Source organism: Rattus norvegicus, chromosome 5 (genome assembly GCF_036323735.1).
Source record: "Rattus norvegicus strain BN/NHsdMcwi chromosome 5, GRCr8, whole genome shotgun sequence".
Lineage (NCBI taxonomy): Eukaryota > Metazoa > Chordata > Mammalia > Rodentia > Muridae > Rattus > Rattus norvegicus.
In genome coordinates this window covers 24,655,785-24,671,601 of record NC_086023.1, presented here as the reverse complement: position 1 = coordinate 24,671,601, position 15,817 = coordinate 24,655,785, and positions in this window count along the sequence as shown.

The window sequence follows — 15,817 nt, the reverse complement described above, 5'->3', positions numbered from 1 at the left end:
ATCAAATGTGAAATAAATTATCAATTAAACTCTCACTGTACATGACTGTATTCTACTCAGACTTGAAAGGACATTCCCAGTGAAATGATGAATCTCATGTAAACCTCAGGCCAGAAGTGACAGAGTGCAAGACGCATGAACAGCTGTGATGGCCTCAAAGGTTCTTGAAGTTTTCTCACCAACCAAAGAAATTGGTTGTTTTTAATTCGGTCATCTTCAGACACAGATAACTTATATAACTTGCTACTCAGAGGATCAATGGCTCCTGGGTAAAGAGAAACATTATTTTAGGATTCAATAATGGTACTGCATCTAAAGTATCATCACTGGTCTATCCAAAATCATAATGGTGGCTCAACGGAGGAAGAAAACTGTGCCAGCGGGGAGGACTGGGTTGCATATCTAACAGGATTCCTGAGTTACATCTACATGCAAGTGAGTTGACAATAGAAAAATGAGTCAGATCATGACTTGCATGGGAATCCAATTCAGGAATAGAGCTAAAGAGGAAGTGGTGTTCTGTGATAATTATTATTTGTTTTCTTAGAGGCAAGAATTTCCTCTACGTGGGACAAGAGCTGTCCATAAAACACCAGAATTGAAAAAGCAATGTGTACCATCCTAGGGCAAATTCACTGCCCAGAAATTTTTAAAACTTAAGAATGCCAAACTTAGAATTAATGCCACCATCTCTCTCCTTCTTCCGTGCGGACGAGTTTTTCCTCTCACTCAAAAAGTCATTAGCTTGACCCATGTGTCTTGGACAGTTCTCACCTTTTGTACCAGCACAAGAAGCCATTTCTGTGCTCCACCAGAAGGATGTTGCAACTAAAGACAGCTACACTTTTAGCTGTAGCTTTCAATAGACTTTCTAAGTACTTTACAAAGCACTAAGCAAAATACACTCAAAAAGTAACTGGCAGATGGTTTCCATATTACTCCACTTAGAATCCATCTTAGAAAGCGCCAGCCTGGTAAGAAGTATAGTAAACTGACTGAGTCCGGTAGATCCCAGCATCTTTGTTAGAGGGAAGTTGCCGGCTACTAAAACAGGAAAACCTGTAATGGGGAGTTGTCCTCACATCATTGTTTATAGAACTGGAATTGACTACATTCTTATTCTACTGTGAATCCTCCTTTTTAAGTGAGCATAGAAGAACAGAAAACTCCCTTACTTGCTGATGGTTGGACAATGAATAACAGTGGCAAAGCAGGACACAAAAGTAGGGTAAGTTCAGCCTAAGTATGTAAACTCATGTAAGTCAGTCATGGCCCAAATCTCTCTGCCTGCTCTTCCCCCTTTCCTCCCCCTTTCCCTCTCTCTCCCCTTCTCCTCTTCCCCTGGCTCCTTGAAAGTGAATGATTTTCATATCCCTACCTGGAGTACTATAGCACGCAGCAGGTCCAAATTTAATGTTATAAAAAGCAAGAAAACATCGCAAATTATCCTCCATGTAAATTGTGTTGTGCTTCCTTTCAAATATAAAAATGAATGAAATATTTGCTTAAAGGGAAGCATTATGAAGAGGAAAAGAAGGAAATATTGCACCAAGATACCTAAGACTACAGAGGTTTGAAAGAGCAGGGCATGGTGGCACATACCCTTAATCCCAGCAGCCCTTGGCAGGCTAAGGCAGGAGGATCCATGCTAGTTCAATCCAGCCTGAGGCAGGAGGGTTGCTTCTGGTTCCAAGTCAGCTGGGTCTGCACAGCAAGTTCCAGGTGAGCCAGGAGTACAGTAAAACTTCTCTTAAGAAAGAAGGAAAGAGAAAGAAAGACAGGAGAGGGGGAGGAAGGAGAGAGAGAAAGAAAGAAGGAAAGAAACGAAAACATTTCTTTCTAGTTGTGACAAGCAAAAGATAAAATATATGCCCCTCAGCACAGGAAGAAGATGCAAGTGAGGAGAAGGTGCTAGACATGTAGGAGTGCTGGGAGCAAGAGAGCTCTCAGTAGACAAATGTATGGATGCTAAATTCAAACAGGCTGAGGGAACAGGATAGTGTGGGTAGACTTGGTACAGGGATAAAGGATTCATTTTCTGGATCCCACCTAAATGACACCAGGAGAAGAAAAAGTAATAGCGTCTTTAAAAGATAGTCAAAGGCAATGTTCATGCTTTCATCTGGCACCGTTTCTTGGTGCAAACAAATACATCTCCAGGTGCTGGGAAAGAGGACGGAGAGGGAGTTTGGGACCCTAAGAGAAGAAAGACCTTTAGTACTGAGTTAGAGGAAGTGGCATCTACTGTGTACAGATAGGATCAATTCCACCATCATTTTATACTTAACCAACCCTTTGTGTCCAGCCTCAGAGTATGAGCAAAGTGCAGTTGAAGAGCGTGTTCCCTGGTGGACACTCAAGACCAATGATGGGTTGTATTTCACCATCACCAGAGACAAAGCTAATTCCAGAAGCCCATCAGCATGCTCATTCCCCATTTATCAACAGCTTGCTTTCAAAAGTGAAATTTCATTCACACTGACATGAGGCCAAAAAGGGGTTAAAAAAAAAAAGGACCAGACAATAACATGGAAAAACAACCCTACAGGGAAAATAAAAACACATTTCTAAACCTTCTATGAACAAAACTACAGTCTTTGTAAAGTCTGGCATGGCCCTGTTTGACAATCGTGTGTTTACAATAAGCCCAAACATAATTGCTGTGATGGGCTGTCAGGGAAAAGATTAATTTGGCAAAGATTAGTATTGACTTGCTGTTTATTAAGGCTTTTAAACAGCTGTATCTGGCAGCATTCCTGTAAGTGGCTGTCATCACTGGAAAAGCAGCCTCACACCCCGGTGCCCGCCAGCTGTTACTGCACAGTCTTGCACGGCTCTGAACATCTCTCTCCAGGCCAAACGGCGAGTACAACTACTGCCAAATAAGCCTTTTCTTCCTCCTGTCACATTCTTTCTTTGGTGGGGATGGGGAGCCGCTCAGAGCTGAAATGTCAGCTCAAACCTGATGGTTTGAGCTGATAAAGGGGGCCGGAAACCAGTAGGTGGTTTTGGGTGCTAGGTGAACACAAACCCCACATAAGAGTGCTGCACTGTTAGTCACCTCACACAGACAAGAAAACCACAGCCTGCAACTGTTGTTGGCAAAAGGTTTTAAAGACAGAGATGTGCTAGCAAAGGTTTCAAGCCATTAGCATTCCAAAACATTTTATCCCCCCCCCCCACTTGAAAAAGCCAAGGGGAAGTGGAATAAAAGTTGGATACTCTCTGTCAGTTTATAGAAAAAGCATTGAGGGTTCCTTCTTGGACAGAGAGAGAGAGAAAGAGGGAGAAAGAGAGAGAGAGAGAGAGAGAGAGAGAGAGAGAGAGAGAAGACAAGCCCCTTGGCAAAATTCATCCCTTGCTCTCATTAGCTGGAAAACTACAGGATGAGACCACTTCACTTGACATCTATAAAAGAAAAGGCAGATTGAGAATTATACTGGGTCAAACACAGTCTTTCACAAGATGTGGAGAGAACAGCCCTGTTGTGCTCTGAACACCAGGCCTTAATGGCCAAGTGCAGTAGTAGAAGTTACAGCAGCCTTCTCAGGATGGCTCCAGTGAGGATTCGTCTCAGTCTGTGTGGCATTGGTATAGGATGACCCATTAGGGCAGACTCATAAGAACATGGTGTTCTGTAATATTCTGCTACTGGCACTTCTCAGTGCCCTTTGGCACGGGGAGGAATTGACCTAAGAGCTAAGCTTTCTAGAAGGACTTAGAAGCAGATGCTAAAAACTTCGCTTACTTTGAGGTTAGTTACTGGTGCAGATGGATCTTGATGTTTAAATAAGGATGGAATCTAGACAGAACCCACACAATAGACAAATGAACCAAATGCAATGTAACTCCCAAATGTGTGCCTCTCTGCCCACCCAGACCTTTCTTCACCTCATGACAAGAGTAGATGGGGAAGGTAGACCAGATGGACAAACAGACTCCAGCTGTATCTGCCTGGCCAAGGTGAGTCTGGCTCTGCATCGGATGTTCAACCTAGGGACAAATGCAGAAGTGATTTACTGACCAAGCGATGAAGCAGGAGTGTGGCGTTAACCCATGACTCTAAGCCACAGAGTATCTTCAGTCCTAAAATAACTCTGGACATGTGGATACTAGTGGCCACTTTCTGAGGCAAGAGCCATCACCAGTGGGTTGCCTCACTCTGAGAGAACTGGCTAGATGATGGCTTAGACAGAAGTGCATCCACTCACTTGTTCCACAGCTTCTTTGGACCTCATACCAAAGCCACAGTTGATGGCTTCAATAACCGCTTGGCTTTCAGCAGAAGCTACTGCCCTACTGAAGCCTAACATTCTTGGCATGATGTGCGTGTACGGGCTGCCCCAGGTTGGCTGTAGCCTGCACTTTCATCCTGTTCCATCCATCTGACAGTATTGTGCAATTTCCTCAAGCCGAGGGGAGCCTCAGAATTCACTCCAGCACACTGTGCTGCTTCTATGATATATTTTTGGGTTTGCCTCTTTTTTTGTGACCAAAAAACAAACAAACAAAAAAAGTATCCTCTCAGACACGTAAATGTGAGTAGAAGTAATATACAAAAAGAAAGAACAATGTTTCTAAAGCGAACTGCAATTCCAGATAACATTTAAAAGTATGAGCCTACAAAGTCATTCTAGTTACTGAGTGGAATTTCCAGAATGAATATGTGTGAGAATTTGTATGTGAGATTGTGTGTGTGTGTGTGTGTGTGTGAAAGAGAGAGAGAGAGAGAGAGAGAGAGAGAGAGAGAGAGAGAGTGTATGTGAGTATTTTGTGCATGATCATGTGTGTGGGCATGTATGTGAGAGAGTATGTGTGTGTGTATGTATGTGTGTGAGAGATTGTATGTGTGTATAAATGAGTGAGAGTATGTGTATGTATATGAGTGTATGTCTATCAATGTGTGAGTGTGTATATGTGTGTGTGTGTGCACATGTGTAAATGTATGTGAGTATGTGTTTATGTGTGAGCATAGGGGCCATGTGTGTGTGTTCATGTGGAGGCCTGAGGACAACTTCATCTTTTGTTCCTCAGGTACTGTCCACTTTCTGTTTTCTTAGACAAACCTTTTGCTGGCTTGGAACGAGTCAAGCAGAGTAGGCTACCAGATTAGCTGGCCACTGGTATCACCAGTCATCAGTGTCGGTGGTATAAAGTGCAGGCCACCACACAGAGTTTGCTGTTGGTTTTCTTATGTGGATTCTGGGAATCAAAAACTCAGGTCGGCTTGTTTGCAAGACAAGTTCTGTATAAACGGGGCTACCACCGGGCCTGAGAGCGGTCATTTCCAACATGAGCTTTCATGACACGGTTTCAGCAAACCAAACTAAAGGGGATTTCAACACTAAATCCCTGACTCTTTAATGATTCTGATCCTTTGATTGGTTGTTTCCCATCCTTGTTTCTCCCTCTCTGATCTTGTCCTCTTCCATTTGTTACCTTCTCTTCCTCTCCCCTCCCCCCATTCCTTTCCTTCATTTCCTGATTACCTTTTTCCATTGCCGAAGACAGAATGTGTGATGTTTCATTGTGTATCAGTTTCCTGAGCAGATTCTAGTTTTCCTTCTGAGACCCTTCCCCTTCAATGCATCCACAGTAGGAGGAGGCGGAGCACCCACAGCCTGGTTTTCCCTGGCTTCCCTGTTGATCACTTTGTTAATCCCCAGATGAATGGAGAGCCAGCAGTTTTCTCCCCACCCCCATCCCTTCTTCAATGCAAGGCAATCAGTCTCTAAGGACTTTTCTATATGACTTCCCATTTCACACCACAGATGGTTTAGACAAAACCTATTAGTTTCATTTATTCAAACAGCTTCATTACACCAAAATGAGCCTTTTTTTTTTGCATTTTGTCTAAGGGTTGGGTGTTTTTTTTTCTTCTTTTTCTTTTACCTTTTTTCTTTTTCTTTTTGTAGATGTAAAGAAATTTGCTCATGTCCCTACTGCCCAACAAGCTCTTGAGCAGTGGAGCTGATGAATACGTGCTCTAAGAGGGAATCTACTTTTAAAAACAGAACTGAAATTCTGGGCAAATTTGATTGATGCATATTTCCATGAGTTTGCCTTTCTCCATGACACTAGTTTTGATCCTTTCAATTACAGTGAATCCATACACAGGATTGGTCAAACATGGCTCTTTATTTCACTTTATTTTGATGTCATTACTTAGAGAATATTTCAATTTGGACAACATACCATCCTGGAGAGGAAATAGAAAGGAGTACTTCAGAGAATGCACGTTGAAGGAGAGAGTGCAGATAAACAACGCAAATCTTTTAGAATATCATGGATAGCTGTAAAAGGCTGGCTTGCTGTCACCTTGGGCTCAGTTCCTATACTAGCACAAGAAACAAGAAGAGAACAAGATCTCCTAAGGTATTTAAATAGTAAAGTACTGCCTTGAATTAGGCATTGATGGTCTCTAGTCAACTAGACTGGAAGAACTGTAGTCCACTCTAAAAACCTGACTAATTTCTCAAAACATAGAGGTTCATAGTTCTCCAACTTGAGTTCCCAATCCCACTTCCTGCCTTCCTTTGTGGAATTTCTGACTTCATTGTCTCAAGAGGTATTTACATTCTGTATGTTCACTTGAGGGATGTGTGGGAACTAGGACAAGATCTTAATATGAATCATCTGCTCCAGACTGGCCTCAAATCTGCACTCCTCCTGTCTCAGCCTCCTGACTGCTAAGCTTGCAAACATACACCATTATATCTAAATCCCTCAGAAAACCTAAAGTCACTAAAGACTGAATGATAACACCCAAGTTCAACCTGTAGCATGTCAGCATTCAAGCCTGATGCTGCTGACCACTCGGTTTAAAATTAGCTCTTCAGTGAGCTCCTTAAACTTCTCCAGCAAGATGCACAGCAAAACACCTCCATGGTAATGGACAAGAGATTATTTTTAGCTACTGTCCATAGTTGTAAGCTATATGCCTACATCCATGACTCTGAAAGTGCCATGGAGGGATCCAACACTAAAATTTCATTTCCCAAACTTTAGTAGATATCTGGGTTCCATTTCCCACTAATGTGATATATCCAGGCTAAAGGGCTATTCATAGACCAGCAATTTCATAGCTACTCCATCCGTTCCTATAGAGGAGTCCATACACTGTTAGATGAGGGGAGGTCAATCTAAGCTTACCATCAACTTTGGAAATTCAGAGACTCTCTGATGCTAATGCACTAGCTTAGAATCAATATTCAGAATTATATACAGACAATAAAAACATTTTCCGCTAGCTTATTTATTAAAATACTTTAACTGTCTGTCTTTCATGACAAGACCATCAGAGCTAAACAGGTGAGAACTGTAGGGTACTCAACAGCCCATCTCTGTTACTGACAACATGAAGAAGACATGCGGGTCATCCTCGTTGCCTCCTAAAGATTCTAGGAAAGAAGAAAGCAGAACAGACAGGGGAAATTAAAAATAATACTGCCTGCCAGGAAACCACAAAATTTTCTAGAAGTCTCCAACAGACTTGCACCTGTGCCTTATGCGTTCCACACGGACATCACTCAGTACTCATTGCTCCATAAACTCAATGTCCTATGGGCAAGGAAGGCAGAAAGAAGTAGGAGCATCTACCATCCCAACCTCTGAGTACCCCTACTAACTCTGTTCTTGAGAACACTCACAGTCATGTCGAACCATGAGTTCTACGTCTATCTTCGCCATTCCATGCTGCTTTGACAATACTGAAACCCTCCTCCAAGGTTTCTCTCCTACTTGTTCTAAATGCTAAGTCACAGTTCAATTGACCACAAATGGACAGTACCACTCTACAAGGATCTGTCTAAAACAAACTCACAACCTATCAGTAAAGGGCAAACCCTCTTCCCAAACCCTGTCCCTTGAATGACGGCTCAATGTCATCCCTCTGAGTTTCTCACTTCTCATAGAGGTGTGATACTGCTTAAGTGCTGAATCCTTCAGCTTACAAATTCCTGAAGTACTGTGTGCTGTTGTATTCTTACCCAGGGCCTTCTTGTCATTTCTCTGTTGTTCTCTGGACCCTCACTTTAGTGAGACATGGGGTCTCAGGTCTGCTTACAGACAGCCTTTTGTGCATTTTTAATACACAGAATCTTTGTTCCAACTCCCATGGCCCTCCATTTTTAATAGGAGGCTGGTGTGTACAACCACACAGAACCTAGCAACAATAGATGCTGCTTGTGTCTGATCTTCAACTGTATATCCCAAAAGTTAGAATGTGATGATTGAAGTCCTTGTCAGTCCTGAACACACAAGGCTCGAATGCTTACCTTGCAATCATTCTCCCCTTTCATCTCCTTTCTGAATTTTCCCCTCTTGTTAAATTGGGAATTCTCCTTTTAACATTCTTCAACACTGTTCCTCTCTTGCAAAAAGAATTGAAAGCATAAATATTGCTTTTAAATTGTTTCCCCCGCTAGATTGAGAGTTGGGCTTACTTAGGCCCCAAGCAGCTTACTGGTTATTCCAGGATCCATAAGTCTAGTACCAGGTAAGCAAGAACGATAAGTATCAAATGGATGCTTTATTTTATTCTTCTGGGCTCCTTTTCAGCAATAGATGCAAGAAGACATCAACCAATTGAGTCCTTTTGCAGAAGTAATATGCTGAATTAATAAACTCATTAATCAATCAATCTCGACAGCAGGTTCACTCTTCGCCTTACTGTTTTATGTTCCCAAATGAGACATACATATAGCCTTTCATTTTAACATGCTGTAGGCAACACAATAGCAGGGCCACTGTCTAAACCCCAAATGTTTTGTGCATTCAGAGCTAAGAGTCTAAGTAAGGCTGGTTAAAAGATGTGGTTTGCTTTTGGTCCTGCAGCCACAGTGGAACTGTATTTGCAAAGATAAATCAAGAACCAAGAGTAGGGGTGAGAAAGAGCTCAACTATATGATCAGAAGATGAAAATAATGAATTCTAGTCATTCTAAGTTGAAGGAGATGTTTCTCACCAACTGGAATAAGGAAAAGGATAGAAAACGAAAAGACTAGTGGGAATAGCAAGCAGTATGAGTGCACAGCTGGCTTTGGGTGAGATAAGAGTAGCCAATGTGGCTTTCATATATATTCAAGGATATGATAAGTGTCCCTGGAGAAATAAAAAGAATGTTCATTACAACACTGTGTTACGTGTAATTGTTAAGACCACAACATTCTAATTTTTATTAGTACGAAAGTAGGCAAAACAGAGAAATTTCATACAGTTCATTAGAGCCAATTAGGCATGATCCAGAGACTTGGAATAGTGGCGCATATCTATTATCTAAGCCTCTAGACAAAGACAGGAGGATTACAGGGTTGCAGCCATCCTGAGCTCTATACCAAGACCCTCTCTGAACCAAAAAAGGGGGACTGGGTAGAAATCCAGTCCTGTATGTGTTAATACTGAATTTTAAGGCAGATAATAATGCCTCAGGCATAATATCAGTTGTATAAAGTTGAAAGCATGTACACAATAATATATACTGACTGTAGCAATGTATATATGCAAAAGAAGTATCAAAATATATATGAGAATGATGAGCGAGACTCTGAGAGCAGCCTTCTCTCAGAAGGCAAGGAAGATCAGAGAGCTTTATATAGAAACATCAGCTGTCTCAATGATGTTTTATTTCTTTTTTTAAAAATGTACCCAGGGCGAAGAAGATGACTCCATAGATAAAGTGCTTGCTGTGCACGCATGAGGACCTAAGTTTGCATCCCTAGTCCCCACATAAAAGCAAGATGTGACGGCACACATCTGTAAATCCAGCACTGAGGAGGAAGGCAGAGAACACTGGAGCCGCCACAGGCTCGTGGGCCAAACCAGTCTAGTGCATTGTTAGTGCACTGCAAGTTCAATGAGAAATTCTCTCAAAAAGTAAGGTGGAGAGCAATAGAAAAAGGCATGTGATGTCAGTCTCCGATCATCACATACATGTACACATGGGCAAATGTACCTACATATACACATCCATATATCTCTCTCTCCCTCCCTCCCTCCTTCTCTCTCTCTCTCTCTCTCTCTCTCTCTCTCTCTCTCTCTCTGTCTCTCACACATACACACACAGAGACAGACAGACAGACAGACAGATGCAGACACACACATACACACCAACACACACACACACACACACACACACACACAAAAAGTGCAATGTGCATTCAAAATGGAACCTAATGTTAAGATTCTATGAATTAGGTGATGGGTACATTGATCTTAATTTTAATATTATGTGTTGCTGAATATATATTTTAAATATTCCAAAACTCGATTTTTTTAAAGATTTATTTATTTATTTCAAGTATGTGGGTACACTGTCACTGTCTTCAGACACACCAGGAGAGGGGATCAGATACCATTACAGATGGTTGTGAGCCACCATGTGGTTGCTGGGAATTGAACTCAGGACCTCTGGAAGAGCAGTCAGTGCTCTTAATTGCTGAGCCATCTCTCCAGCCCCAAAAGTCAGTTTTTATTTTTAAGCCAAAATGCCAGATAAATCAAAAACATTTAAGTCCTAAAACATTACATTCTTCATTATTTCCATTTTTGGCTTTCCCAGTTCTTACACTGACTACCACTTGCCCATGGTTTCATAAAAATATGAATGTCCACAGAATTCATAGGTGTAATTCACATTGATAACATGGAAAAAGCTTAGTTGCGCATTTGTGTCAGCACAATAGGAGTGACAACTTAATAAAATGGACAAGACAATAACAAAAACAACAACTACAATAACAATTATAATAATAACAGCAACAATAAAGTTGATGCAGAATCGGATGTTTGGGTCTGAATTATGAGGTGTGCAAGATTTGTAAAGAACATTCTCTTGCATGTGGCCCGAGAAGCCAGAGGAAGCCAGAAAAAGCTTGGGATTTCCTCAGCACATAACAGACTTACTAGGTCCTCAGGAACAATTAAGATGTCCTGCTCTGCAGACATTCTATTACTGTGAATTCGTGATAGAGATTTCTAAATCCTTTAAGCAAACATCTAATTATGTCTCCTATCCTTTCTCATTTGTTTCTTCTGGGGTAATATGACATTTCCCCTTGTATATTGTGACTCAATTGAAGAATGGGGAAATTTTCAGATTACTAATATTTTTATGTCTGAAGAAAAACTGTAGTCTAACACCACCACACATTTTTTTCTAAGCTGACTTGTATTTAAGCTAGGAATTTTGGGGAAATATAATTAATATCTCAACAGGTGGCAGAAAAATATAAAAGCAAACCTTGGTCACCATTGCTAACATTTAAATGTGGCTTGAACTTAAACATCCTGTGTTGATGGTATCTCTAAAGAAGGGGAGCTTGAGACAGGCCATAAATCACTGGGGTGTGACATCATAAAAAAATTCAACAGTTCAGAGAGTCTAGTGAATTTGCAGCTATCTGTGTAGAACTGCTCTAACTTCCTGCCTGATGATGTGGTTGTCTCATGTCCCACCGGGTCCTACCATTAGTAGCTATCACGCTAACTCAGGTACCTATAGACACATTCATGCCATTCCTAAATCTTTCCAAGGTTGGAGCCAAAAAAAAATGGCTAGATAATGAAGTAAATTCTATGACAAAAAATGAAAGGATGGTTTTGTTATTATCTGTTCATCTTAAGATGTTTGTTTAGTTAAGATGTATTCGAATTTTATAGCATTTTGTTTTGAAGTTACACATTTCCCAGACTGGTCTAGAACTTGAAAAGTAGTCCAGAATGACACTGAACTTCTGATCCTCATTCTTCTACCTCTCAAGTGCTAGGCTTACATCTGCAGTACCACCCCTCATTTACACATTACAGAGCATCAAACCCAGAGCTTTGAGCACACTAGACCAGCACTCTACCAACTTGCCCCCCAAAAAATGTCTACCTTTACTATTGTGGTTGTCTGAATTGATATGGCCCCCATAGACTTATGTGTTTGAAAGCTTGGCCCATGGGGAGTAATACTATTAGGAAGGGTGGCCTTGTTGGAGGAAGTGTGTCACTGTAGGGCCAGCTTTGAGACCTCCTATGCTCAAGCTCTGACCAGTGTGGGATAGAGTCTCCAGCTGCCTTTGTATCAAAATGTAAGACTCTTGGCACCTCCAGCACCATATCTGCCTTGAAGCTGCACTTCCCACCATGATAGTAATGGACTGAACCTCTGAAACTGTAAGACAGCCCCAATTAAATGTTTTCCTTGATAAGAGTTGCCATTGTCATGTTGTCTCTTCACAGCAATTAAACTCTAAGACAAACATGGACTCTTCACACTGAATTTATCCCGTAGTCTCATAAAGATACCAAGAGGAAAAGAAATCTTTTTTTTTTTTTGGTTCTTTTTCTTCGGAGCTGGGGACCGAACCCAGGGCCTTGCGCTTCCTAGGCAAGCGCTCTACCACTGAGCTAAATCCCCAACCCCAAAGAAATCTTAAACATGCTTCTGAAGACAAAACCATACAGCTTGGGTGGAGAATATTGCCCACTGCAAAATCCTCACTTCTTCTAGCCCTAGATGATGAGTCTTCTCCCTGTGACTGTGTCGAATGGGTGCCATGTCTCATCTGAAACTTCAAGTTTCTCCTAAATCTCTCACAGAAGTATTTCAGGAGAAGGACCGCAACAGCTCACTTATTCTTTGCCTTTTCCAAGGCTTTCACTCCTTTACAGAGACATCTTTTTAACTCAGACTTTTACCACCCACAGTTGCACAAGAAAGTTACTTGAAGACTCCAATATCTGCTCAGTGCTGAACCTCAGCCAGGCCCAAGCAGGCTGTCTTTGCCTCTTGGGGTGGCTTCCTGGCTCTGCCTTTGCATCAGATTTACATGTTACTTTTTCTATGCAAACACTGTCATTTTTCTAATGCATCTATGTTTTAATAAAAGTGAAATTTCAAAAGAAATTTATTGTTCGCCCACAAATTATAAATGCTATTTTTTCCCAACCTGTCCTCTCTTTCTCCTCTCCACTCTTCTTTTCGCTCTCTCTTCTTTCCCTCTCTCTTGTTCACCTCTTCTTTGCCTCCCTCCCTCTTTATGAAGCCACCCTGTAAATAACAGTGCTTACTCCTTAAAGCCTAAGGCTACTCTTGGCCTTAATCAGAGAAACCTCTCTTTGCATTGAACAGAGATAAACACAGCTATCCATAGCTGCACAAGACACTGAAAATAAAGGACAATTATGGGCTCAGCCCTTGACATGACATTTATGCTCAAGGCTCACTAAACTTTGTGGAAAAGGAGGAAAAAAGAATGTAGGGCTATGAGATAAGACAAAGGGATGCAAAGTGCCTTCTTCTGAGCATAATATCACCATGGCGATAAAAAATTCACAGCAGCTGTGCCTACTGGCACTTAGCCTACATAAGTAGGAACTGCCTAATGGTCAGCTATGGATGAAGAAAGGGCTCAGAGGGAAATACAAAGTTCTGATGATCTATTGGAATTAACAGATTCTAGGAGAGATGGTGTATTCACTGATAAACCCTAGAAGCTTGATGTAACTAACCAATTAATATTCCAAATTCTGGATCACACAGACAGCCATACTCTGTAGGACACCAAACAAAATGAAAACTAGCAAACAAGGGGAAGATATTTGTAAAGAAGAAGGGGAGCTGACAGGTATAGAAAAGAGATGAAACAAGGAGGAGACTACCTACAATGTGCTAATTACATATATGTAATTGTCCGAGAACAAAATTTATCAAAAGAGACATAGGTTGAAAAGCCAGGTTGTATATCATGTAAAATAGAGTTCTGTGTGAAGAAGAGACTACACACAGAAAACAGAAGTGAGATTATTTTGAACAGCCCAGATGTATGCACACCTTACCTCTGAGTCACACAATCCATTGCTGACTGATTTCATTCCATAGAGCCTCTATTTCTTCCTCTTAAAAGCAAAAGCAAAAACCAAAAAAAAGCACACTAACATCTCAGAGGTTGATGACAAGCTGATGGAGGATAAGAAAGCATGATACAGGAGAGGCAAGGTCTTATATACATAAAAAACAGGTCCCTAAGTAGCATCAACTCACCCACCATAGAGCAGCTGTCTGGCTCCAATTTTGCCACACATGGAAGAGAAAAAACACCCTAGACCTTAGTGGTTCTATCTATCAAGACCTCTGAGCAAAGACTCTTCTAAAGGCACTGTGGTTTTTCTGATCTAAGAATTCATTTCACTTTCCAAACACTCAAGTAGTCAGAAACTGCTGAGGGAACACACTTTCTTTGTCATCCTGTGACTGCTGATACTCAGGTAGCCAGGGTTGAGCACTCTATTCTAGAAACTTATATCTAGCAGATGTTTCTTTTTTTTTTATTAACTTAAGTATTTCTTATTTACATTTCGAGTGTTATTCCCTTTCCCAGTTTCTGGGCCAACATCCCCCTAACCCCTCCCCATCCCCTTCTTTTTTTTTAATATTTTTTTTATTAACTTGAGTATTTCTTATATACATTTCGAGTGTTATTCTCTTTCCGGGTATCCGGGCAAACATCCCCCTCCCCCCTCCCCTTCCTTATGGGTGTTCCCCTCCCAACCCTCCCCCCATTGCCGCCCTCCCCCCACCAGTCTAGTTCACTGGGGGTTCAGTCTTAGCAGGACCCAGGGTTTCCCCTTCCACTGGTGCTCTTACTAGGATATTCATTGCTACCTATGAGGTCAGAGTCCAGAGTCAGTCCATGTATAGTCTTTAGTTAGTGGCTTAGTCCCTGGAAGCTCTGGTTGCTTGGCATTGTTGTACATATGGGGTCTCGAGCCCCTTCAAGCTCTTCCAGTTCTTTCTCTGATTCCTTCAACGGGGGTTCTATTCTGAGATCAGTGGTATGCTGCTGGTATTCGCCTCTGTATTTGCTGTATTCTGGCTGTGTCTCTCAGGAGCGATCTACATCCGGCTCCTGTCGGTCTGCACTTCTTTGCTTCATCCATCTTGTCTAATTGGGTGGCTGTATATGTATGGGCCACATGTGGGGCAGGCTCTGAATGGGTGTTCCTTCTGTGTCTGTTTTAATCTTTGCCTCTCTCTTCCCTGCCAAGGGTATTCTTGTTCCCCTTTTAAAGAAGGAGTGAAGCATTCACGTTTTGATCATCCGTCTTGAGTTTCATTTGTTCTAGGCATCTAGGGTAATTCAAGCATTTGGGCTAATGGCCACTTATCAATGAGTGCATACCATGTATGTCTTTCTGTGATTGGGTTAGCTCACTCAGGATGATGTTTTCCAGTTCCAACCATTTGCCTATGAATTTCATAAAGTCATTGTTTTTGATAGCTGAGTAATATTCCATTGTGTAGATGTACCACATTTTCTGTATCCATTCCTCTGTTGAAGGGCATCTGGGTTCTTTCCAGCTTCTGGCTATTATAAATAAGGCTGCAATGAACATAGTGGAGCACGTGTCTTTTTTATATGTTGGGGCATCTTTTGGGTATATGCCCAAGAGAGGTATAGCTGGATCCTCAGGTAGTTCAATGTCCAATTTTCTGAGGATCCTCCAGACTGATTTCCAGAATGGTTGTACCAGTTTGCAATCCCACCAACAATGGAGGAGTGGTCCTCTTTCTCCACATCCTCGCCAGCATCTGCTGTCCCCTGAGTTTTTGACCTTAGCCATTCTCACTGGTGTGAGGTGAAATCTCAGGGTTGTTTTGATTTGCATTTCCCTTATGACTAAAGATGTTGAACATTTCTTTAGGTGTTTCTCAGCCATTCGGCATTCCTCAGCTGTGAATTCTTTGTTTAGCTCTGAACCCCATTTTTTAATAGGGTTATTTGTTTCCCTGTGGTCTAACTTCTTGAGTTCTTTGTATATTTTGGATATA